This window comes from Rana temporaria, chromosome 4 (genome assembly GCF_905171775.1).
Source record: "Rana temporaria chromosome 4, aRanTem1.1, whole genome shotgun sequence".
Lineage (NCBI taxonomy): Eukaryota > Metazoa > Chordata > Amphibia > Anura > Ranidae > Rana > Rana temporaria.
Window position 1 is genome coordinate 391471264 of NC_053492.1, and position 24868 is coordinate 391496131.

The following is a 24868-nucleotide window of genomic DNA, read 5'->3' on the forward strand; positions in this document are numbered from 1 at the left end:
ACCGTAGATATCCTAGCAGGGCTTTAACTAGTCTGCCTGTAGGGGGAGCTCTATTGTTGGAGAGTGTGCTTAGAGGAGAGTGTACCATCATGCCCACATTATACTGTACATTGTTTCCCAGTGAGCATGTTTTGTTCTGTGTCTCTGCTCTCTTTATTACAGGTTAGTCAAACCTTTATCAAGTTATCATTTGAATTTTTGAAATGTTAAGGTAGTGTTTGTGTTCTTTGCACTTAATTTAGCATGTGCATGTTTTTTATCTGCATGCTATCTCTGGGTAACCTCTCTATGACATAATATGGTGAATCTGGCCTTGTTGCTTTGTGTCCGAGTATTTATATGATTTATTCCTATTCATTCTTCTAATTAAGTCACATGCATTTACATTCACATTTCTTCTGTTGCTAAAACAAGAAAACCCAATTAGACTTTGTTTAAATCAGATATATTGTCAAAAGTATTGGGACACATGCCTTTACATGCACAGGAACATTAACCACTTACCCCCCGGACCATATTGCTGCCCAAAGACCAGAGTACTTTTTGCGATTCGGCACTGCGTCGCTTTAACAGACAATTGTGCGGTCGTGCGACGTGGCTCCCAAACAAAATTGGCGTCCTTTTTTTCCCACAAATAGAGCTTTCTTTTTTTGGTATTTTTTTCTTTTTTTGGTATTTGATCACCTCTGCGGTTTTTAGTTTTTGCGCTATAAACAAAAATAGAGCGACAATTTTTAAAAAAATTAATATTTTTTACATTTTGCTATAATAAATATCCCCCAAAAAGATATAAAAAAACATTTTTTTTCCTCAGTTTAGGCCGATACGTTTTCTTCTACATATTTTTCGTAAAAAAAAATCATCGCAATAGGCGTTTATTGATTGGTTTGCGCAAAAGTTATAGCGTTTACAAAATAGGGGGTATTTTTATGTCATTTTTATTATATTTTTTTTACTAGTAATGGCGGCGATCAGCGTTTTTTTTTTTCCGGTACTGCGACATTATGGCGGACACTTCGGACACTTTTGACACATTTTTGGGACCATTGGCATTTTTATAGCGATCAGTGCTATAAAAATGCATTGGATTACTATAAAAATGCCACTGGCAGTGAAGGGGTTAACACTAGGGGGCGGGGAAGGGGTTAAGTATGCCTGGGTGTGTTCTTACTGTGGGGGGGGGTGGCCTCACTAGGGGAAACACTGATCCTCGGTTCATACATTGTATGAACAGAAAATCAGCATTTTCCCCGCTGACAGGACACACACAGCTCCCGGTCCCCGCTCTGTACCGAGCGATCGCGTGTGCCCGGCGGCGATCGCGCCCGCCGGGCACACGCACGCACGCCCCTAGTGGCGGCTGGGAGAGAGGACGTCATATTACGTGCTCTCGCCCAGCAGAGCCACCTTGTGGACGTATAATGACGGTGCGCCGTCGGCAAGTGGTTAAAGATGATGTCCGGCCAAAAAAATATATTAAAAGCCAGCAGGTACAAATTCTGCAGCTGCTGACTTTTAATATTAGGACACTTACCTGTCCTGGAGTCCAGCGGCGTCCGCAGCAGAGGACGAGCGATCGCTCGTCACTCTGCTGCCCCCCCCCGCCATCCACTGTGAGGGAACCAGGAAGTGAAGCACTCCGGCTTCACTGCCTGGTTCCCAATGGCGCATGCGCGAGTCGCGATGCGCCCGCTGATTGGCTCCTACTGTGTGCTGGGAGCCGAGTGTTCCAAGCACACAACGGGGGGGGGGGGGGGGGGCGACGGGATGTGATGCAATGCCCGTCTTTTGCCCGTGAATGCTGGGCCGGAAAGTGGGTGCAAATACCTGTCTTTAGACAGGTATCTGCACCCCCTCCCCCCTGAAAGGTGTCAAATGTGACACCGGAGGGGGGGAGGGTTCCAATCAGCACGAGTTCCACTTTAGGGTGGAGCTCCGCTTTAATGACATCCCAGTCTTATGGCCCGTACACGCGATCCGAATATCGTGCGACTTTTTTCGCTTAATAGTCGCAAGTATAAATTGAATAGGTTACTAAAGTCACGAAAATTCTCGTACGACAGAAAAAAAAATTCGGAAGTGATGTCATGTGTTGCAAGGATGAGCTCCGGTGTGTTTGCACAGTCCACGTGCAGAGCCCGCCAGGAAGTCAGCACCGCGCTGCGCTAATCACAGGCAGGGAGACATTTCCCGATCTCTGCAGCTGAGCATCGGGGCAATATCTCCCTGACTGTGATTAGCGCAGCGCGGTGCCGACTTCCTGGCGGGCAACAACTGTGCTGACTAAACGAAAATCGTACATCGTTGACGAAATCTGCAGTATATTTTAGTCGACTAAAAGCCCCAACAGTTTAGTCAACTAAAATCATTTTAGTTGACTAAAATCAAATGGGTTTAATTAAAGCATTTAAGCATTTCTATAGAATTTCCAAGCTTATTATATGCTCCTGGAGTAAAAAAATTCCAATATATTATTATTTATGGTATTAAAGGGTTTGTAAAGGATTTTTTTTTTTATCTTAATAGCTTCCTTTACCCTAATGCAGTGCTGTTTTCATGTCCTCATTGTTCGTTTTTGCTCTCAAGTTGCTGTAATTCTGAATAAGTAAGTTTTCTTCTTCAATTTTGGGCATCGATGAGGTGGCACTGATGGGCACCGATGAGGTGGCACTGATGGGCACCGATAGGCGGCACTGATGGGCACTGATAGGCGGCGCTGGTATGCTGCACTGATGGGCACCCATAGGCGGCACTGATGGGCACTCTTTGGCGGCACTGATGGGCACTCATGGGTGGCACTGATGGGTACTTATGGGTGGCTTAGATGGGCACTGATAGGTGGGCACAGGGCATAGATAGGCACTAAGAGGTGGCACTGATGGACACTGGGTGGCACTGATGGACACTGAGGGGTGGATCTGATGGCATTGCTGGGCATCATTACAGTCAGTGCCCATGTTGCCAGTCAGTACCCATTTGTGGGCACTGATTGGCATCGATTGTGTTTATTTTTTTGTTTTATTGTTTTTTTTTTGTTTTTTTTTGTTTTTTGCTCCATTTGGCAACCGGGGGGCACTCCCTGGTGGTCCAGTGTTGGCATCCGAGGGGGGGCTGCGCTGATAAACCCCCCTGTCAGGAGAGCCGCAGATCGTCTCTCCTCTCAATGGCTCTTCCTGTTTACATCGTGATCAGCCGTGGTTGGACACGGCTGATCACGTGGTAAAGAGCCTCCGCCACAGGGGTGCGCCGGCATGAAATCCTGCAGGACGTCAATAGACATCCAGTCAGGATTTCACAACCACTTCCCGGACGTCAGTTGACTATTGACCGGGCGGGAAGTGGTTAAATAAAACGAGCAGCGCTTTACCGTGAACATGGTCGTAACCCCAGTGTGAAAGAGGTCTGACACACCCTTTTTAATAAGTGATCACATACCCTCTGCTCTCAGCTGCATAAGGAGCTCAGAGAGCTAGTGGAGGAGACACAGCAGCACACTGGTCTTCCCAGTGAATGGCTCTGCAGGGAGGGCGTATCGGCACAATTCTGATCATTGGAGGAGTTCTCAGCACAGCCAGAAAACTTACCACGCTGTGCCTAGTGTTCAGTTTTTAATAGCATAGCCGAGGGTATTTCACACATAGGAAGCAATACAAAGAGAACAGGATGCTTGTCCACACAAGTACCTGGTACAGCAAACGCATATTAGGAATATGAAATGTTGGGTTAACATTTTCTTTAATTTCACTGACCACAGTCTGGTCCACCAACAGTTTGCAGGACAGTGAACTAGTCCCCTCCCCCCCTCTTTTTTCCACAGTAATAAACAATGCCAAGAGTCCCTGCAGCCATGGATCACCTGTTATAATACCTTGCTTTTTGTTCTGGCGAAGAGTTCCTATGTTTTGTTTGATCCTCTGACCTCACTGACCTTCTTCCTATGCTGACTATGTTCTGTCTGACTGTCTACTGCCATTCTGTCTGCTATTACTTCCACTTCCACTTTGCTACTTTGAACTGTTTGTCTGATCCTTGGAATTCTTGGCCTGACTATAATCCTGCCCCACAACTGATACTCCACCTTGTCCTGTGTTGCTGATTGACACCAATGGATACCCTAGGATTACACTCCTGGACTACCATTTGTACTATTTTTAAGCTCACCAGACAAACTACACTCTCCTTTAGATCAGTCACCACAATTATCTTGTACAAAGAGCTGACTGATTTGATACAAAATTACTGCAGAGCTTAGGTAGGTCCTCACAGCAAAATAATTTTGGTATATGTATTTTTTATTTATTTTTTGTACAAAGAGACATGCATAGTGAATATAATTGGCCAGAACCACGTAGCGCGGCACATATATATGCCGGCATAGCGCATCTCATTTCCGCTACGCCGGCTCAACTCAGAGAGGCAAGTACCGTATCCTCAGAGCATTTCTGTCCAACGTTGCGCCGGCGCGACGTAAATTCATAGGCGTAAGCCGGCGTAATTCAAAGTAGGAAGGAAGTGGGCGGGTTCCATTGAAATTAACCATGACCCCATGCAAATGAAGGGCCGAACAAACGGCGCACGCGCCGTGACGCTGACTATGTGCCACGCCCCTCTGCGCATGCTCAGAACATGGCCCGGCGTCATCCCTGAGATACGCCCAGGGCATAAATACGCCCAGACATGCACCCGTCAAGTGCAAAAGTACACAAGCATTTTTTTAACTGCTAGTAGTTTTGAAGATGCGATACACCTCTGATTCACCCATGCCAAAGACGTCAATGCGTGTGCGGAATATCCTCTCCCGTGCCCTCCTACGTGCCCATAGACGCAGTAGTGCTATGACCACGGCTGCCCCTGGCATGTTGGCATACAGATTGTTGTCCTGCAAGTGTGGATGCTCAGCTCGTCCGTAACGGTGCTGCTGCAGCTGCTCTCCGGCTGACCTGTGCATGTCTGCTGCTGACTTACCCCTGCTTTATGGGGGGTAACTTTAGGCCGGACGTACAACTTACGCGCGGCGTGCGCAGCCCGCGTCGGGCGCACGTACGTTCGTGGATCGCCGTATCTCCCTCATTTGCATATTTGAATAGCAAATCAATGGGAGCGCCAGATGCGTCCAGCGTATATATGCGCCCACGCTGCGCCGGCGTAAAAAAGTTACGTCTGTCAGAAGAAGCCGATTTTCAGGCGTATATTGTTCTGTGGATACGGCGCATAGTTACGCTGGCGCAAATATACACTTACGCCGCGCATTTTGAGATACGCCGGCGTAAGTGCTTTGTGGATCTGGCCCAATGTCTATCACCCTGGACGGTGCCTTCAAAACCGGCTTCCTTGCTATCAACCCATTTTCATCCTGCTGGTGACGCTAAGTATCCTGCAACCTCCTTGTCCTACCCTCACTTACCATGAGCCCAGATCCTGAATCCTATACACTGAGGGCAAGAGATAATTGTAGCATTTATTCATTTATTAATCAAACCAGCAGTTTTATTTAAGAAAGAGTAAATTTGGGGGCCCTTTAAAAAAAAAAAAGTTTTCAGGGACCCTAAATTCACTCTTTAATAAATAAAACTGCTGGTTTGATTAATAAATGCTACAATTATCTCTTGCTCTCAGTGTATAGGATTCAAGATATGGGCTCATGGTAAGTGAGGGTAGGATAAGGAGGTTGCAGGATACTTAGCGTCACCAGCAGGATAGAAATGGGCTGTTGGCAAGGAAGCGGGTTTTGAAGGCACCACCCAGGGTGATAGACATTAGGCTCACCATGCATGTCACAATCTGACCTAACTTTGTACAACAAAAATTACATATACCACAACTATTTTACTGTGAGAACCTACCTAAGCTCTACAGCAGTGGCCGGGACACCCTCGGGGGTCAAATTACGATTTGCCAGGGGTCACCGAATCCTGGGGTGTTCCTGAAGCCTGCATCGCTCTTCCAGCCTTTTCGCAGCCGTTCAGCAGGGCTGTCCCTGTAGCCTGTGGTCACCCAGCTGGGCTGTTCCTGGAGCCTGTGGCCGCCCACTCAGCCTCTTCACATCCGCACATTCAGTTCACGACATGGCTGGGGGGAAAATAGTAGAGGTCAGCTGACTGAAGTGGGAGGGGCTGGAGGAGACCCAATCTCCTGATTTTGGCATAGGTGTCACTGCTGTAAGACACCACAGAGCCGGAGACACAGTGAGTAACACTACCTGTGATTAGAGTTACCAATAAAAGTCCCCACTACAGTTCTCAGATCAGCAGATGATGAAGAGCACCTAAGTTGGCTGATCAGAACTCCCCCCAGCACTGCCACTCATTCCTTTCCCCCCCAACCCCCCCACCAAGGAGTAAGAGAAGGAATAAAAATAGAGAATATATGGAAGGGAAAAGTGGGGGAGTAACAAAGAAAAAGTTTTTCCCAACGTGATTCCTCTCCAGCCTGCCTTGCATACACACGTTCATGCAAAAAAACGTCCGACCAAAGCGCAGTGATGTACAACATGTACGACAGGACTATAAAGGGGAAGTTCCTTTTAAATGGTGCCACCCTTTGGGCTGCTTTTGGGCTGCATACTTGATTCTGAGCATGCGTGTTTTTTTTCCTCCTCAGAAAAGCATACACACGACCGTTTTTTCACAACGAGAAACGCAACGAGAAAAGAGAGAGCTGATTTCAATTTTTTTGCGGGCAGTTTTTTCGTTGAGAAAACTGCTAGGGAGCATACACACAACGTTTTCATGACCAATATAAAAAATGGCGGTTTTATCATCGTGAAAACCACTCGTGTGTACAAGGCATGAGAGAAAGAACAAGAAAGACAGCTAGAGAGGGGGATGGGGAAAAAAAAACAAGAAATTAGGATAAAGAGAGATAAAAGGGAAATAAAAGAGAACACAGAGAAAGAGTGGTACTTCAGAAAATGTACATCATAACACTTGTCTTGACTTAGGTGCTGACCACCCACACTACGAAAATAATTTTACGGTTAGGGGTCCCCACAGCTTGGGAAATTTTATCAAGGGGGCACTAGAAGGGTTGAGAACCGCTGCTCTACAGTCATTTTATATCGAATCAGTCAGCTCCTTGCACAGGATAATTTTGGTCGATCAAAAGAAGATTGTAGCTTGTGTGGTGAGCTTAAAATAGTGCAGATGGTAGCCCAAGAGTGTAATCCTAGGGTATCCACTGGTGTCAATCGGCAACACAGGTCAAGGTGGAGTATCAGTTGTGGGGCAGGATTATAGTCAGGCCAAGGATCAGACAACTAGTTCAAGGTAACTGTCAGGTCACCTGTGGCCAGATGACAGATGTACCCCGTTGGAGTCAGGAGTGCACCACAAGGTAGTGAACCCTATGGCAGACTGCTGCAGATGGACCACAGAGTGGATATGGAGGACAGGTCCACTGGAGCACAAACAGGGATCCCACAGGAAGCTTGAGCCCAAGATTCCCCAGGGCGTGGAGTCTAAGATCCAGCTGGTATTCACCAGAGCCTCTAGTGGTGAGGATGGCCTTAGCTGCAACTGAATCCAGGTCGCGGCCCCCAGAGTCCCCTAGGTCACGCTCCGTAGGGAGAGAGGAAAAGCAGCCACTCAGGACACTGAGATAGTGAAGGGTAAAGCCAAGGTCGGGGCGACAAGGCGACAAGGATAAACAAGGGATAGGCCAAGGGTCAGGGTCACAGGCACACAGGAGTAGTCGGGGACAAGCCAAGATCGGTACACAGAGATAAACGTAGCACGCGGCAAGCAGGAACCCAAACACACAATGCTTAACAAACAACGTTGATCAGCAAGGCAGACCTGCAGTGCACTGGTTAATATAGAGTTCCTGATATGGCCTGGGGTGGAGCCATACAGCGAGGAGAGATGATAAAAGCAGCCAGGTCAGAGGGCCTGGCCTCTAAGGTGAACAGTAGCAAATTGGAAGTGGAGGCAATGTCAGACAGAATGGCAGTAGGCAGCCATACAGAGCATAGTCAGCATAGCAACAAGGTCAGTGAGGTCAGAGGATCAAACAAAACCTAGAAAAGCTTAGCCAGCACAAATAGCAAGGTATTATAACAGGTGGTGATCCATGGCTGCAGGGACTCTTTTACATGGCATGGTGTATTGCTGGACAAAAAATAATTTGGAAGTGGAGGCAATGGCAGACAGAATGGCAGTAGGTAGTCAGCATATCAACCAGGGTAACATGGTCAGAGGATCAAACAAAACATAGGAAAGCTCCACCAGCACAAAAAGCAAGGTATTTAATAGGGTTGTCCCGATACCACTTTTTTAGGACCGAGTACAAGTACCAATACTTTTTTTCAAGTACCGATTACCGATACTTTTTTTAATGTCATGTGACAGTGGCACGTGTGTCAGTATTTTTTTTTTTTTTTTACAATTTTTTTTTATGTTTTTTTCTGATGCTTTCTTATTTTTTTTAGGGGGGGGGGAGTGGATGGTGTCGGTGTGTTTTTTATTTTTATTATTTTTTACAATTATTTTTTTTATTTATATTTATTGCAATTTTTTTTTTTTTTAGCACTGTGGGGGGGCTTGGGTGAGATGTCATCTTTGAGACAGAGAAAGGGACTAAGGACACAGATTCCCCAGTCCCTTTCTCTGCAGCCTCAGCTAAAATGGAGAGGCTCCTCTCCATTCATAAACTGATGCATCGTAAACACAGGTTACGATGCTCAGTTATGTGAATGGACAGAGTCAGTGATCACTGATTCTGTTCATTCACAACAGGTAGGAGCCGGGTTTTGTGGCTTCTACCTCCGCTCTCCATCCTGACGAGGACAGAGGGAGTGGAGGAGGACATGGAGGGGAAACGGAGCAGAGGAGGACAGAAGCAGGAGGGGGACACAGGACACACAGCATGGAGGGGGAGAGAGCTGCATTACAGCAGGAAAACAGAGGGGGACGGGGAGCGCCGACAGCAGAATCACTCGGAGGGAGAACAGCATCACGGAAGGGCACACGGACACAGAGCATGGAGGAGGACAGCAGGAGCACGGAGGGGGACACGGTCAGAGCGCGGACAGCAGCATCACTTGAGGGGAAAGCATCATTATGGAAGGAGACACAGGACACAGCATGGAGGAGAACGCGGCGCGCGGAGGGGGGGGGAGCAGCATACAACCGCCCTCGTAGCTCACAAACTCCACCCGCCCTATCCGCTCGCAAACTCTGCCTGCCCTCTCTGCTCAAAACCTCCGCCTGCTGACCAAGTATCGGGTCAGGCATCGGGAGCATTTGTGCGAATACAAGTACTCGTGCAAATGCTCTGTATCGGTATCGGGACAACCCTAGTATTTAACCAAGTGGTGATCCATTGTTGCAGGGACCCTTTTACATGGCGTGGTGTATTGCTGGAAAAAAAAAAAAACTCATACACATGCCCTGAGAAACAAACTGGCATGATGCAGATCAAGTTTACCTTAGGGTATATGATTTTATTATGTCTGGGAAAAGTAAACTTTAAAGTTCTCTTCCTATAATAGAAAGTGTTTTCTGTTGCCAGCATTTTAAAATAAATCTAATTTCGCATGTCATAAATTAAATCTACAAAACATTAAATTAGCAAAAAAATTAGAACTTACTTTTTCCCACTACTACCCAAAGGCACTTTCCCAGTCTGTTATCAAAATGTTCATAAGTTCTTAAGTAAAGTCAGCAGACTCATATATACACGTGTTTAAAATATTAGTGTTGCGACAAAAAACAAATGTTGCTTCTGCTACTTTATAAGCCTAAAAACTGTTTAGTCGAAATGCAGAATAAAAGCGTCTCTGCCGCCTAAAAATATATATATTTTTTTTAGAAATGGCTCCTGAAAAGAAAATAAATAATACACACCTCTTCAGCAGGTGGTAACACCTATATTTGCTGCTGAAGAAATTTCAGCATCCAACACAATTCCAGGTGTAATGGATGCCTGGTCTCCCGCTGGCCACTATGTCACTGCTGTGTTCTGTATTTATGTAGCATTTGGTAGGTATCCGTGAACAGTAATTCCAAAGTGTCATAAATACATTGGTGAAGGTTGACTCTTCAAGATGCAGAATCTTGTGCTTAGGGATCAGCACCCGCTTCACCGGAAATGTCTGGTGTGCTGGGACCAGTGCCTTCCCTGGCTTTGGTCTTTCCAGTGGGAACTGCACTATATTGTCAAAAATATTGTGACACCTGCCTTTACACACACATGAACTTTAATGGGATCCCAGTCTTAGTCTGTAGGGTTCAATATTGAGTTAGCCCACCCTTTGCAGCTATAATAGCTTCAACTCTTCTGTGAAGGCCGTCCACAAGGTTTAGGAGTGTGTCTATGGGAATGTTTGACCATTCTTCTAGAAGCGCATTCGTGAGGTCAGGCACTGATGTTGGATGAGGGGGTCTGGTTCGCAGTCTCCAGTCTAATGCCTCGTACTGTACCTGTTGCCGAGAATGTGTTTCCAGCACGACAGCATCGCGCTGATTCTCGGGGACAGGGTGCCGACATCTCGCACTCGCTGGAATAGACAAAGCACATTCCAGCGAGCGCGTCATAGAAGCGACAGGGATCCGACTTGGATTTCCGCCAATTCTAGCTGCATTTGGTATGAATCCTGAAAAGGGGAACTCCACGCCAAATTTTAAATAAAAAGCCGGCATGGGTTCCCCCCCAGGGGCATACCGGGCCCTTAGGTCTTGTATGGGTTGTAAGGAGACCCCCCCTACGCCAAAAAAACGGCGTGGGGTCCCCCCACAATCCATACCAGACCCCCCCACCCCAGAGCACCCTGTCCCCATGTTGATAAGGACAGGGCCTCTTCCCGACAACCCTGGCCGTTGGTTGTTGGGGTCTGCTAGGTGAATGAATATAGGGTACATCGTACCCCTACCCATTCACCTGGAGGCAAAGTGTAAAAGAAAATAAACACACCACACAGGGTTTTTAAAGTAATTTATTAGTCAGCTCCGGGGGCCCCCCTCTCTTCTTTTGCTCTTTTACAAGGGGGGGGCCTTCTTCTTCCGCTCTTCGGGGGTCTTCTCCGCTCTCTGGGGGTCTTCTTCCGCTCTCCGTGGGTCTTCTTCCGCTCTCCGTGGGTCTTCTTCCGCTCTCTGGGGTCTTCTTCCGCTCTCCGGGGGTCTTCTCCACTCTCCGGGGGTCTTCTCCCATCTTCTCCGCTGTCATCTCGGCGCTCCCCGGTGCCTTCTTCTTCAGGGTTGGCCGCCGCTATCTTCGTGTGTTAGCTCAATTACTACCAGCGGCCAGCCCGCTCTATTGTGACGTCTTCTTCTCTTCTTCTCCCGATGTTGACACAACGCTTCTTCCCGCTGTAATGGCCGGGTGCGCGGTTCGCACCGATTTATATAGGCCTCTCTTATGATGTCACAGTCCCATCATGCTCCGGTACCTACCCACGTGGTACTCAAGGGCCTGGTATGCCTAAGGTCCTGGTATGCCCCCTTATTTAAAATTTGGCGGGAATCCAAGTCGGATCCCTGTCGCTTCTATGACGGCTTTGTCTCCATCGCGGCAAGCCAGCTCGGCGCTGGCTCCCGCGATGGGGCTCGTAGGTGGTCAATCTCGCCGAGAAAGGGAGCGAGATTGACACAGTATCGCGGTTTTCCCGTCGAAAAAACTGCATTGAAAGCTTTTGGCCGGGAATTCCAACCGTGTGTATGCTCCATCGCAGTTTTTCCGACGGGAAAACTGCCGGGGGAAAAAAAGAGAGCAGGATCTCTTTTTTTCCCACCAGGAAAAAATCCTAGCGGGAAAACCATTTGTCTGTATGCTTTTCCGACTGGACAAAAAATGTGCATGCTCGGAAGCATAGAACTTCATTTAGTCAGCTCGTCCTAGTCTTTTAAGCGTGTCATAAGCGCAACAGGCCCACCTGGTCTTGAACTCTCTGGAGGGTGACACTCGGTAAGAAGTGTGACATCTACTAACTAGAGAACAGATCTGAGATCTCTCTAGAGGCAATCATTACCTATCTTTGAAGCTCTTAAGGGGCACAGCATGAGAAGGAGTCCCTAAACTTGTTCTCACTGGGCCTGTGGGAGTTGTGGATAGGGCTGGGGAAAAAATCGATTCAGATTTTGACCAAAACTATTTTTTTTTCCATTGGACCGGCGCTCCTTGGACTAGGCCGAAGCCATGAATCTGGGAAAAGGCCACAAGGCCGGATGCCGCGGACTAGGCCAAAGCTTCGGCCTAGTCTGCGGCCTTTTCCTAGGATCGCAGTGAGCTGCAGGCAGGATTTTTTCGGTGAGGCCGCGGTCTTTTCCCACATTATTGACCATAAAGGTAGAGAGTCAACTTAAGTTTGGGCGGATACTGCTAAAGTGTTGCGCAATTAATTTGTGCTGGTAGGCCGCAGCTTATACCTGTAAAAGAACACTCAGAGACTGCACTTTGAACCAGATTTGACCCTCAAGAATATCCATACAGATGTCCCAGTAAAAATTGGGAGTGATGGAACTTGGGTAGTTGCCACACAGTCACAAAATGTGTTGCCTGTAAGCAGAGGATTCCTTGGCCAGTACTGTTGTGGAGGAACTAGTCAAAAGTCTACACATGTCCCTAGCTGATAAATATGATGAGATGAAGAGTTAAGGTTGTTACAGAGATGATCCACCATGAAGACCACAGCCCCATCTTTTACAATGTTTGTAAGTGGCTGGCAGGGACATTTTGAATGCAGCTGTCGTCATTGTGTAGCACTACCCCCAGAGGATCTGCTGGTTTGTTTTGGTTCTACGCTCTGTGGTCAACCCCTGAAGTGGCTCAAAACCCTCCCTTGGCACAACTGGTAAAATGGGAATCGTGAACCCCAAGAAATTGTTGGAGAGCACAATATCCCGTTACGGTACAATAAAGTATGTAAGTTAGAGGTTACCTTAACTTGAATGGATCCTGCAGTATGACAAATAGACTGTACACAGACTTCAGCGTAACCAAAGAAACAAAGGGTAAAACAGTGATAAATTACCCGCAGAGCCCTGCAGAGTCAGTAATGATAATAACACATAGATGTAAGTTTAACCACAATGTCTAACAGACCTGTGTAAGCACACAGCAAGGGGATTCCTTCAATAAGTGTCCACATTGAAGCACCCCCCTGCCATGCCTCACCCAACTCTCTCTCTCTAATACTGCACAATATAATAAACAGTTACTCAATTAAAGAATACAAAATAGATATCCATGATTTATAATAACTTAGTAGGCAGTCTTTAAGTAGTATCCCTAACTAACCTGGTTTGACGGGCCAGGCCAAACCTCAGTTCAAATTATCCCAAGAGTCCGTGCACTGATACATTGGCATGCGTTGGCGCACAAGGGGTAATTTGTAATCCAATATGGTAATAAGTAAACTGGCAAAAGAACCCAAACAGTGTAGTCTCACTGGCCAATGGGGACGATCCACCCTCCAACAACACAGTCAGTAGGTCTTTGGGCAGGTGCCCGTCTCACCCAACCAGTTCAGGCCTTGTCCTTCCGTGACACTCCGTCCGCGATCTCCGGTCACAGTCCTGCTAGACGGCAGCCTCCGTTTCTCAGACAGGTCGCAGGGATACTGGAAGCCCGTCCGATCACTCCATCAGAGGTTCTGTCTCTCCTTCTCAAAGGCGCTCCGCCTGGGTGTTCAGTTACAGCCTACTCTCTGTGGGGACACTTCCACAGGTGTCCTTCTGGGTTGAAGAGGCGGTCCAGAGAGAGCACGCTAAACACGTCCTCTCCCTTAAGTTACCTCCCCCAGCTGGCTGCGCGGAAGGCAAAGCATCCTGGGATTGTACAGATGCTCTCTGGGTAATGTAGTCTATTACAGGCCAGGGCAAATTGAGTCTATTCTCTCCATGTACTCAATCTCCCAACATTCTCTAAGATACCAGAACAAAAGGTAAAACAACAGGTGGCTCTAACTCATCTCGTCTTTTATATCACATTAAAAAGGGTGATATCTCGCTACAATTGTTTTTAAAGTGTCATTAAACCCACATAAAAAAACTATCAATAAATGCTCTATTACATGCTATTCATACTCACTCAGCCACTATGAGATTCGTTTTCTGTATTCTGAAAAAAACCTGGCCGATCCTGCTGATCTCTATCTCCAACTTCTGTTCATGTCCTCAATTCAGCTAGGGATTTTGCAGCTCAGTTTTCAGTGAGTTTCTATGCTGAGCATTTCCTCCCTATCACATCTGATCAACCCATGTGACTATAGAGTCACACATGTGGGCGTATAAACAGTGGTAAATGGCAGCCCACTCCGTCCCTCTTCCCCTATGTCCACTAATTACCTGAACACAATGGAGCAGGATAGTACATGTAGATTAATGGGGGCTTCACCTCCCTCTTATTCTAAGACACGGACATGATGGGCGTGACACCCACACAATGTTACTGCCAAAAAACAATAAAGATTTGATTTCAAATGTATATTTTTATGATAATGTAAGACATTTTATTGATATTAATTATTTATTTTTACTCTGTATCCCAAAGGCTGTTTTTTTTATGTTGAACATGTGACCAGCAGAAAAGGCCTAAAAGCTCCTCCTGCTTATGCTTCCCTGCAGACAGGCTGGGAAAGATCTGGGTCATGTGACAGCTGTATATCGATTAGGAAAAAGGTACTTAGATGTATTAAAATAATTAAAGTGTCATCATCCACATACAGAAATAGAAGGGCAAATGTCAATTAAACAAGGTTTGTTTAATATCACTTTACCTAAAGTCCCCTGTGGCACCAGATAAAGCTCTATAGACCCCAGATTCAAGGATTTCTGAGTGGCATCAACTTGCCCCACAGTTATTGCTCTTGTCAACAAGCGGCCAACCTCTTGTCTTTTGGACATGGAATCAAAAGTTACTACTATAATTATATAGAGTATAATGATCAACAGTTTAGACGTGATTTAATTCTAGACACACTGTGAGTGACAATACTGGTAGCCTATAACCTACCTATTAAAGTGAGAGGCCGGGTACACACGGACAAACATGTATGGTGAAAGCGGTCCGTCGGACCGTTTTCACCATACATGTCTGCCAGAGGGCTTCTGTACGATGGTTGTACACACCATCGTACAGAAGTCCGCGCGTAAACAATACGCGGGGCGTGTCCGCGGTGTCGCCGCGTCGATGACGCGGTGTCGCCGCGACAATGACGCGGCGACGTGGGCGGCCCGCCTTTAAAATGCTTCCACGCATGCGTCGAAGTCATTCGACGCATGCGAGGGACGGCGGGCGCCTGGACATGTACGGTAGGTCTGTACTGACGACCGTACATGTCCGAGCGGGCTGAATTCCAGCGGGCTGTTTTAAAACAAGTCCAGGAATATTTGTCTGCTGGGAAAAGGCCCGGCGGGCAAATGTTTGCTGGAATTCGGCCCGCTCGCGCCCACACACGACCAAACATGTCTGCTGAAACTGGCCTGCGGGCCAGTTTCAGCAGACATGTTTGGTCGTGAGTATGGGGCCATAGTAAACCCCATTTAAGGGGGTTGTAAACACTCATTTATTTTTAATATAAATAACCAACATGCCTATACTTACCTGGTCTGTGCAATCGCTTTGCACAGAGCAGCCCTGATCCTCTTCTTTTGAGGTGCCCCGTCGGTGCTCCAAACCCTCCTCTTCATTGGGGGCCCCCAGGAAAAACCGCTTTGCCTGGGGGCACCCGTGCGGGCTCACTCCTAAGTTCCGCTCCTGCGTCCATTGACACAGACAGCAGGACTCGGACCCCCCCCCATTCCTGGGTTTGATTGACAACAGTGGGAGACAATGGCTCCTGCTTCTATCAGTCTGTACAATGAGAAGAGAGACAGTGGCTGAAGCCTCTGTGCTTGTGCACATCGCTGGATCGGATCAGGCTCAGGTAAGAAAAAGAGGGGGGTCTGGGGGGAGCTGCAGCACATAGGTGAAAAACCAATAGGCTTTACAACCACTTTAAAGAAAAAATTGTCATACTAACACATTATGAGAGATTTACCTTAAAATGAAGCCCTCTAGCATTGCGCTGTCACCGCTGAGAGGGCTTCCATCTTCCGCTAATCTTCCTTCTGGGTTTGCAGCCACATAAGTGGCCAGGGGTGCAATGACATTATGCCCGCAGGAGCTGCCTTCATGCGAAGGGGCTCCCAAACAAAATTGGGGTCCTTTTTTTCCCACAAATAGAGCTTTCTTTTGGTGGTATTTGATCACCTCTGCGGTTTTTATTTTTTGCGCTATAAACAAAAATAGAGCATCAATTTTGAAAAAAATGCAATATTTTTTACTTTTTGCTATAATAAATATCCCCCAAAAATATATAAAAAAAAAATTCCTGACGCATTCATGGCAGCACACACTGGGTTGTGACTCCGCCCCCACAACCTGACAGGATTGGTTAGCTATAAATTTGAAGGGGAGACACCCGGCATTATTCTCTTTTTTTATCCTCACCTGACAGGACGTGGACGTACAGCTTGTCTCCTACCGCTATCGCCCCAGCAGGTTCAGCCTCTCCTGTTTGGAAGTCCCCCTTGTACAGTCTCTAAACGAGCTTTATAGGGGGAACCCCGCTCTGGTGGTCTCAGGGGTTAAATCCCGGCATAAATTCCTGGCATGTGTACAAGCTTTAAATAAGCTTAATCAGGCAAGTGTGGCTCCCTCTTTGCTCCCTGGGTGTTCTGTCCCATGTTATACCTTTAATTTTGCCCAGTGGAACTTTATGGGGTTATTGCTCCGTTTTCCTCTATTTATTTTCAAACTTTACCTTCACTATACCTTCTCCAGCGGGCTCTCTGAGCCATGTAGTCCCTCATAGCACCGCCGCGTCCCACTAGCGTACTGCGCATGCGCGCAGCAGAATGATGATGTCGGCGGTCTCCTCGCCCTCATCCAAGATGGCGCCCTCCTCCAAGATGGGACGCGCGGGACGCTACTGCGCATGCGCGCATGCGTCATCAGCGCCGCGACGGCGGCGCCGAATTTAAAAAGGCACTAAATTTCTTTTTCCTCCCTGAGGCTGCTGCTTTACTCAAATCCCACAGGGATTTTTTCCCAGGTATTTATCTGCCTCTCCCCTTCTAGGCTCTCCCTCTGTTTTTTTGTTTTGACTTGTTTTTCACCATATTCTGTTTCCTTCCAGCATATCCATTTCTGCTGCTTTTCCTGCACTTCTCATGGAGCCCACTGCCCTCGCAGACCACTACCAGCAAACGAGGTATGGAGGCCATCATGTTACTAGGTAAGTAGAGAAGAGACAAAAAAGAGAGCCGGCCGCTAAACACTGCCTTTTTGTTGCAGTCCCATCAGGCCAAGAGACGCAAGCCCACGGCGTAGGGAGAGGTCCAGGCATGCATCAAGCAGGAGGTCCCGTAAAAGTCGGTCAAGATCTTCCTCCCGCTACCATCGATCAAGGCATAGCCGATCACGCCGCAGCCGCTCCCGTCACAGTCGGTCTCATCGCAAACGCTCTCCCTCATGTCACCGCCAACGCTACCATACCCGTCCTGCAGCAAACGCTTGCTGGGTGTGCGGTGCTACTGCTTTGCCAGGAAAGCTAGCATGTCGTACTTGCTTTAATGAAGCAACTAGAGAAAAGGAGACGGACGCCAGGATGGCTACAGATCTCTCTTCCCGACACCACATTGAGGAGCCAACACAGGAATCAATCTGGACCGCACATCCTCTGGCCTGTGATGAGCCCATCCCAGGCACTTCATCCGCTGCTGGCCCATATGCCCAGCTAACAGAGGCTCATTCCGATCATGAGGATCGAGAGCTCGTGTCCGGATTTGACTTTGGCCTGGTCGAACCTTTTGCCCGCTCGGTCAAGGAGACAATAGGTTGGGGGGAACCTGTGTCGGAACCACCGAAGGTTGGGAAATACTTCCCCGAGTTAAGGAGGGATCCAGAACTGTTTCCCTTCATTGAGGAATTGGAAGACCTCATTAAGGAGGAGTGGGAAAAACCGGACAAGCGGCCCGGTCTGTCCAACAAGCTTGCTAAATTGTATCCTCTGAAGGAATCTAAGATCGCTTCCCTCATTAACGCTCCCGTTGTGGATTCATCTCTTATGCGGCTTGCCAGGCACGTCACTTTGCCAATAGAGGACGCAGTCTCGTTCCGGGGCGTTCTCGACCGCAAGATCGGCCTGGAGTTGAAGAAAGCATACTCCACGGCAGGCGGAGCATGTAGACCAGCTATTGCCACAGCAGCTGTCGCCAAGGCCATTTCCGTATGGGCAGCCAGCGCTGAGAGGGCTCTCCTAGAAGGTACTGACCGGGGGGACATAATGTCCTCCTTGCAGGAGATCAGGCTAGCCGGTGACTTTGTGGCAGGGGCCTCGGTGGATGTCATTCGTTCTTCGGCTAGGTCCATGTTGGCCTCAGTTATGGCCCGCAGAGCCTTATGGCTGAAGCCTTGGGTCGCTGACACGTCTTCAAAATCCAACTGGTGCAAGATTCCGTATGATGGCACAAGCCTGTTCGGCACGAAATTGGTTTCGGCAATCTCCAAGGTCACTGGAGGAAAGTCGGGGCTTATTCCCTCCGACAGGAGGCCCAAGCCTCAGAAAGGTCCTACCTTCAGGCGTAATCTGCCTGAGAGATACAGGGAAGCCAGATCCTATCGCCCCGGCAAGGAGTTCAGAAGGGATTGGAGACCTACTCGCCCTCCCTTTGCGAGGGGTCAGAAGTCTAAGGCCATTACTACAGGGGATCAGCAAAAGTCCTTTTGAAGTATTGCCTGCCCACCCAGCTCAGGTGGGCGCCAGGCTCAGCAGTTTCGCACAAATATGGTCAGAACACATAAAGGACCCATGGACTCTTTCCACAATAAGACATGGCCACAGATGGAACTTTATGGGGGCTGTCAGGAGAGTATAGTAGACCAGTACTGTGTGACTGCACAGAGGAGACCCACAATGTATGCGGTGAAGTTAAAAGGTGTTTATTAACAAATAAATGAAGACAACCAGTGCGTAACAAAATAGCATATACAATCAGGGGAAATACCGTATTCATAAACGAAGCCAGGCCGAGGTCATACACAGGGGAAGTCAGCAGATGGGTGAGGATGGGAACACAGCGGATCAGGGAGCGGATGGATGGACAGGCTGTGGGGCAGGAATCCAAGAGGGAACAGGAACCAATGTAAACAGGCAAGGGGAAGAACGGGTCCAGGATAGGCTCAGGATGGGGAACAGAAACAGAGTCCAGATAGCAGGGTCAGATAACAGGCTCAGGTCCAGGAGGTATGACGATACCAGGGCGAGGAGTGATTACACACGCCGGGTATTTATAGAGGCGTGCTGATTGCATTCAGGTCACACCTGAACGCAGGAAGGGCTGTATGCTCCATACTGCCAAGAACGCCCCGCTGGTGGACGCCAGTACTGCACGCCAAATACCAGGCAGTAACACCAGCAGGGGGAACCTTCCCTGACAGTACCCCCCCCCAAAGGAGCGGCCTCCGGATGCTCCAATTAGATGTTGCTGGGGAAAGTCCGTGGTGTCAAGCTGGGCAGCAGATAAAGTCACATCAGGTTGGGCCAGATGAAAGTCCATGACTTTTAACAGGGCAAAGTGCAGCTCAAGCTGGGCAGCGGGTACAGAAATCTTAAGTTGGGCAAAAAGTACATCAAGCTGGGATGCAGATAGGGGCAAATCAAGCTGGGCAGCAAACTCCGGGTCGTCGAGCTGGGCAGCAGCAAACTCCGGGTCGTCGAGCTGGGCAGCAGCAAACTCCGGGTCGTCGAGCTGGGCAGCAGCAAACTCCGGGTCGTCGAGCTGGGCAGCAGCAAACTCCGGGTCGTCGAGCTGGGCAGCAAACTCCGGGTCGTCGAGCTGGGCAGCAAACTCTGGGTCGTCGGGCTGGGCAGCGGACAGGAACTTCACAGGCAGGGCGGAATGCACTGAAACAGGCAGGGCAGATGGCACTGAAACAGGCAGGGCAGATGGCACTGAAACAGGCAGGGCAGATGGCACTGAAACAGGCAGGGCAGATGGCACTGAAACAGGCAGGGCAGATGGCACTGAAACAGGCAGGGCAGATGGCACTGGCACAGCAACTTCAGGCTGGCAAACTGGCACAGCAACTTCAGGCTGGCAAACTGGCACAGCAACTTCAGGCTGGCAAACTGGCACAGCAACTTCAGGCTGGCAAACTGGCACAGCAACTTCAGGCTGGCAAACTGGCACAGCAACTTCAGGCTGGCAAACTGGCACAGGAATGTCAGGCTGGAAAATTGGCACAGAAACAGGCTGGCATACAGGATCAGGCTGGCAAACTGGCACAGGAACTTCAGGCTGGCAAACTGGCACAGGAACTTCAGGCTGGTTATCAGGTTCAGCTGGCATGCAAGCAGACTGGAGCAGGTTGGTTGGTGTGGAGACAGGTTGGGTTACTGGCAGGATCGTCTTGGTTGGGAAAAACTTTCGTTTTTTCTTGGGCTTAGCCACAGAAGCTCTGTAGGTAAGGGGTGCAGCGGACTGGAAAGGAGGATTGGGATATGGCAGAGTAGAGGGAACAGTAGCTGGAGGAAGTTTTTGTGGGTTTGTAGGCAGCTGAGAAGAGACAGGTGGGTTGTATGCAGGGTAGGTACAGGGATCAGAGACTGGATATTGGTATCTGGTGGGAAGCAGTGTATACTGAGCTGCGACTGGGGTTGCTATTGGTGATGGATGGATATATTCTTGGAAAGACAGGTGATTAATGGCAGGGCTGGAATGTAGTGGTTTGGCTGAAATCAGGAGATCTGACCATGCCTGCAGCACAGGTTGAACAAAAGCAGATTCACACACACCTTGTCTAATCAGAGACTGCACTGAACTAATGCACTCAGACAACTTCTGCTGGGAACAAGAGGAATAATGTTCATCAAAAGAAACTGGATCATCCTCTAATAACCATATCAAGGATTCAACTTGGTCACGACTGAAGGGAGGAGAGAAATCATCACTACCATCTGGGATGAACGACAGGGCCGGTTTAACACATAACTGGATTAATGCCTGAACATCATCATAAGACATATAACCCTGATCCACCATGGAATGGGCTGATCGGATGGTTTCCATCAGCTGGTCACTTGTCCATCCCTCAAAAACCTGGCGACAATACTCCTCATCCTCCTCTGCCAGCAGAGAAAAGTAAGTGATTTCATTGAAATCCATCTTCAAAAAACGCACCGCAACAGGATGGTTCCTCAATGCAGGCACCTCTGGTCAGGGATGGCCCTGGTATACTGTCAGGAGAGTATAGTAGACCAGTACTGTGTGACTGCACATAGGAGACCCACAATGTATGCGGTGAAGTTAAAAGGTGTTTATTAACAAATAAATGAAGACAACCAGTGCGTAACAAAATAGCATATACAATCAGGGGAAATACCGTATTCATAAACGAAGCCAGGCCGAGGTCATACACAGGGGAAGTCAGCAGATGGGTGAGGATGGGAACACAGCGGATCAGGGAGCGGATGGATGGACAGGCTGCGGGGCAGGAATCCAAGAGGGAACAGGAACCAATGTAAACAGGCAAAGGGAAGAACGGGTCCAGGATAGGCTCAGGATGGGGAACAGAAACAGAGTCCAGATAGCAGGGTCAGATAACAGGCTCAGGTCCAGGAGGTATGACGATACCAGGGCGAGGAGTGATTACACACGCCGGGTATTTATAGAGGCGTGCTGATTGCATTCAGGTCACACCTGAACGCAGGAAGGGCTGTATGCTCCATACTGCCAAGAACGCCCCGCTGGTGGACGCCAGTACTGCACGCCAAATACCAGGCAGTAACACCAGCAGGGGGAACCTTCCCTGACAGGGGCATTGCCTCACGCTACTTTCCAACCTACCAAAATACCATCTTCCCTAGACAAAAGGAAGCTACTCATTCAATACATCCTAGAACTACTCCAGAAGGAAGCTATCGTGGAGGTTCCTTCGCACCAAAGAGGCAGGGGATTTTATTCCCCTCTCTTTTTAGTACGGAAGAAGTCAGGGGATCTACGGCCCGTGCTGGACCTCAAGAGGCTCAACAGAAGGATTCAAATAGAAGCCTTCAAGATGGAGAGTCTCCAGTCCATTCTCATGGCAGTGAATCTCGGAGATTGGATGCTGTCGATCGACTTATCAGAAGCCTACCTTCATGTGCCAATTCACCCCGCATTCCAGAAGTTTCTGCGCTTCTCCATCGGCCAACATCACTACCAGTTCCGATGTCTACCATTCGGGATCTCTTCAGCTCCCAGGACATTTACAAAGGTCCTTCTCCCTCTCATAGCATTCCTCAGGGAAAAGGGGCTGCGGGTACATCATTACCTGGACGATATCCTGCTCTTAGCAGCAAGTCGGGAGACTCTACTCCTCCAGCGGGAGATCCTAATCTCGTCCCTCCAGAAGTTTGGCTGGTTAATCAACTGGCGGAAGAGCAGCCTTCAGCCATCACAGTCTATGGTATTCCTGGGGGCAGAATTGGATACCAAACAGAACAGAGTACAACTGCCCTTAGAGAAGGTGGAGCCCTTAGTACGGAAAGTTCGGAATCTATTGTCCTCCAGTCTCACGTCATCCAGAGCCTGCCTCAGTATGCTGGGCTCGATGTCATCAACCATACCCATGGTACAATGGTCCCAATGGCACATGAGAACCTTGCAGAACACCTTTCTCAGACAATGGGACGGAACCTCGATGCACCAACCCATCAGCGTCCCCAGCCATGTAAGGCACTCTCTTTTATGGTGGACTTGCCTTCCCAACCTCAGAAGATTCAGGCCCATAGCCCCTCCAAAACCAGAAATAGTGACATCAGATGCCAGCGAGAAAGGTTGGGGGGCTCATTACCTGGATCAGACAGCCCAGGGTCACTGGCACTTCCCGGCTCGGGGGACATTCTCGAATATACTGGAGCTCCGAGCGGCATTCCAGGCCCTCTTAGCCTTCGCTCCTCTACTACGAGGGAAGAGCGTCCTAATTCGGATGGACAACAGGGTAGCGGTGGCCTACATCCAGAGGCAGGGCGGTACCCGGAGCCACACTCTTCTAGAAGAAGCTCACCCCATAATGGAATGGTCACAGGTACATCTTCTGGACCTGAAAGCAGTCTATGTTCCAGCAGCACAGAACACGCTAGCCGACTTCCTGAGCAGGGAACTTCTGTCCAACAACGAGTGGTCGCTGAATCCCCGGGAGTTCTCCATTCTGACGGAGACATGGGGGGTTCCGGAGATAGACCTGGCAGCAACACCAGCAAATGCCAAATGCTCAAGGTTCCTTTCCAGAGTACCCTTCCCGACAGCAGAGGGGACAGATTGCCTTCTTCACCCATGGGACTTCAACCTGGGATACATCTTTCCCCCGACTCCTCTAATAGCGAGGTTTCTATCTCGTCTCCGAAGCTCATTGGCCACAGTAATCACAGTAGTACCATTCTGGCCAAGGAGGCCGTGGTCTACCACGCTCCTACAGCTCAATACCCGACCTCCAATCCACCTACCAGCTGCAGCGGATCTCCTACACCAAGGTCGGTTTCTCCATCCAGCCCCAGACAGGCTCCACCTGACAGCCTGGAGGTTGAGAGGGCTAGACTAAGAGAACAGGGATGTTCCCAGGCGGTTATAGCAACTTTAATGCAAGCCAGAAAAGCCTCCACAAACACCATTTACTCCAGGGTTTGGGAAAGATTCGCCCAGTTGGCGCAACTTAAAGGCTGGAATCCCATCTCTCCCGATCCTTACCAGATCCTGGAATTCCTGCAAACGGGAGTCGACAAAGGCCTAAATTCAAGCACCCTAAAGGTACAGATCTCCGCTCTGTCTGCCAAAACTGGCACCAGATGGGCCTTGCATCCTCTCATCATCCAGTTTATAAGGGCATGCATAAAAATCAGACCGCCCAGAAAACCGTCCTTCCCGGCCTGGGATCTTTCGGTGGTCCTCGAGGCTTTTTCCAATCCACCCTTCTTCCCACTCGACTCGATTTCTCTATGGGATCTGACTTTGAAGTTATCCTTCCTCATTGCCATCACCTCGGCAAGGAGAGTGTCGGAGCTGCAAGCTCTCATGTCTAAGAAGCCTTACCTGGTTTTTCGGCCCGACAGGGTGATACTGAGACCTTCAGATCGTTTCCTTCCCAAGGTTACTTCGGCCTTCCACTACGGCCAGGACATCGTCCTACCATGCCTTTCTAACGAGACTGGCGAACCTCATGCCTTGGACATTAAGTCTACAATTTCCAAGTATCTGTCGGTTACTACCCATCTTCGGTCAACAGACGCCCTCTTGATTATACCGCACGGGGCCAGGCGAGGCCAGGCGGCCACTTCCCGCACCATCGCCTCTTGGCTAGTCAAGGCTATTGAAAAAGCGTATTCCACTCAACAACTGGATATCCCGGAAGGCATCAGGGCTCACTCAACCAGGGCAGTGGCAACCTCTTGGGCAGCATATTGTGGTGTTTCTCCAGAAACCATCTGCAGAGCAGCAACCTGGTCGTCCAGGCATACCTTTATCTCCCACTACAGGGTGGACGCCGCTCTCTTGGCTTCTGCCGAATTTGGCAGATCTGTCATCAGGGCTAATTCTTCTGCTCTCTAGGGAATAAAATCTTTTGCATTGAACCCTCCCGACTGGCGAGTTATTTCCCAGTGTGTGCTGCCATGAATGCGTCAGGAAAACGGAAAATTGTATACTCACCTTTCCGTAATTTTCCTTTCCTGACGCATCTTCATGGCAGCACACAGCTGCCCACCCTACTGTTCAATGATGATATTTACGGAGAATAATGCCGGGATCTTGACCGACTTTTACGGGACCTCCTGCTTGATGCATGCCTGGACCTCTCCCTACGCCGTGGGCTTGCGTCTCTTGGCCTGATGGGACTGCAACAAAAAGGCAGTGTT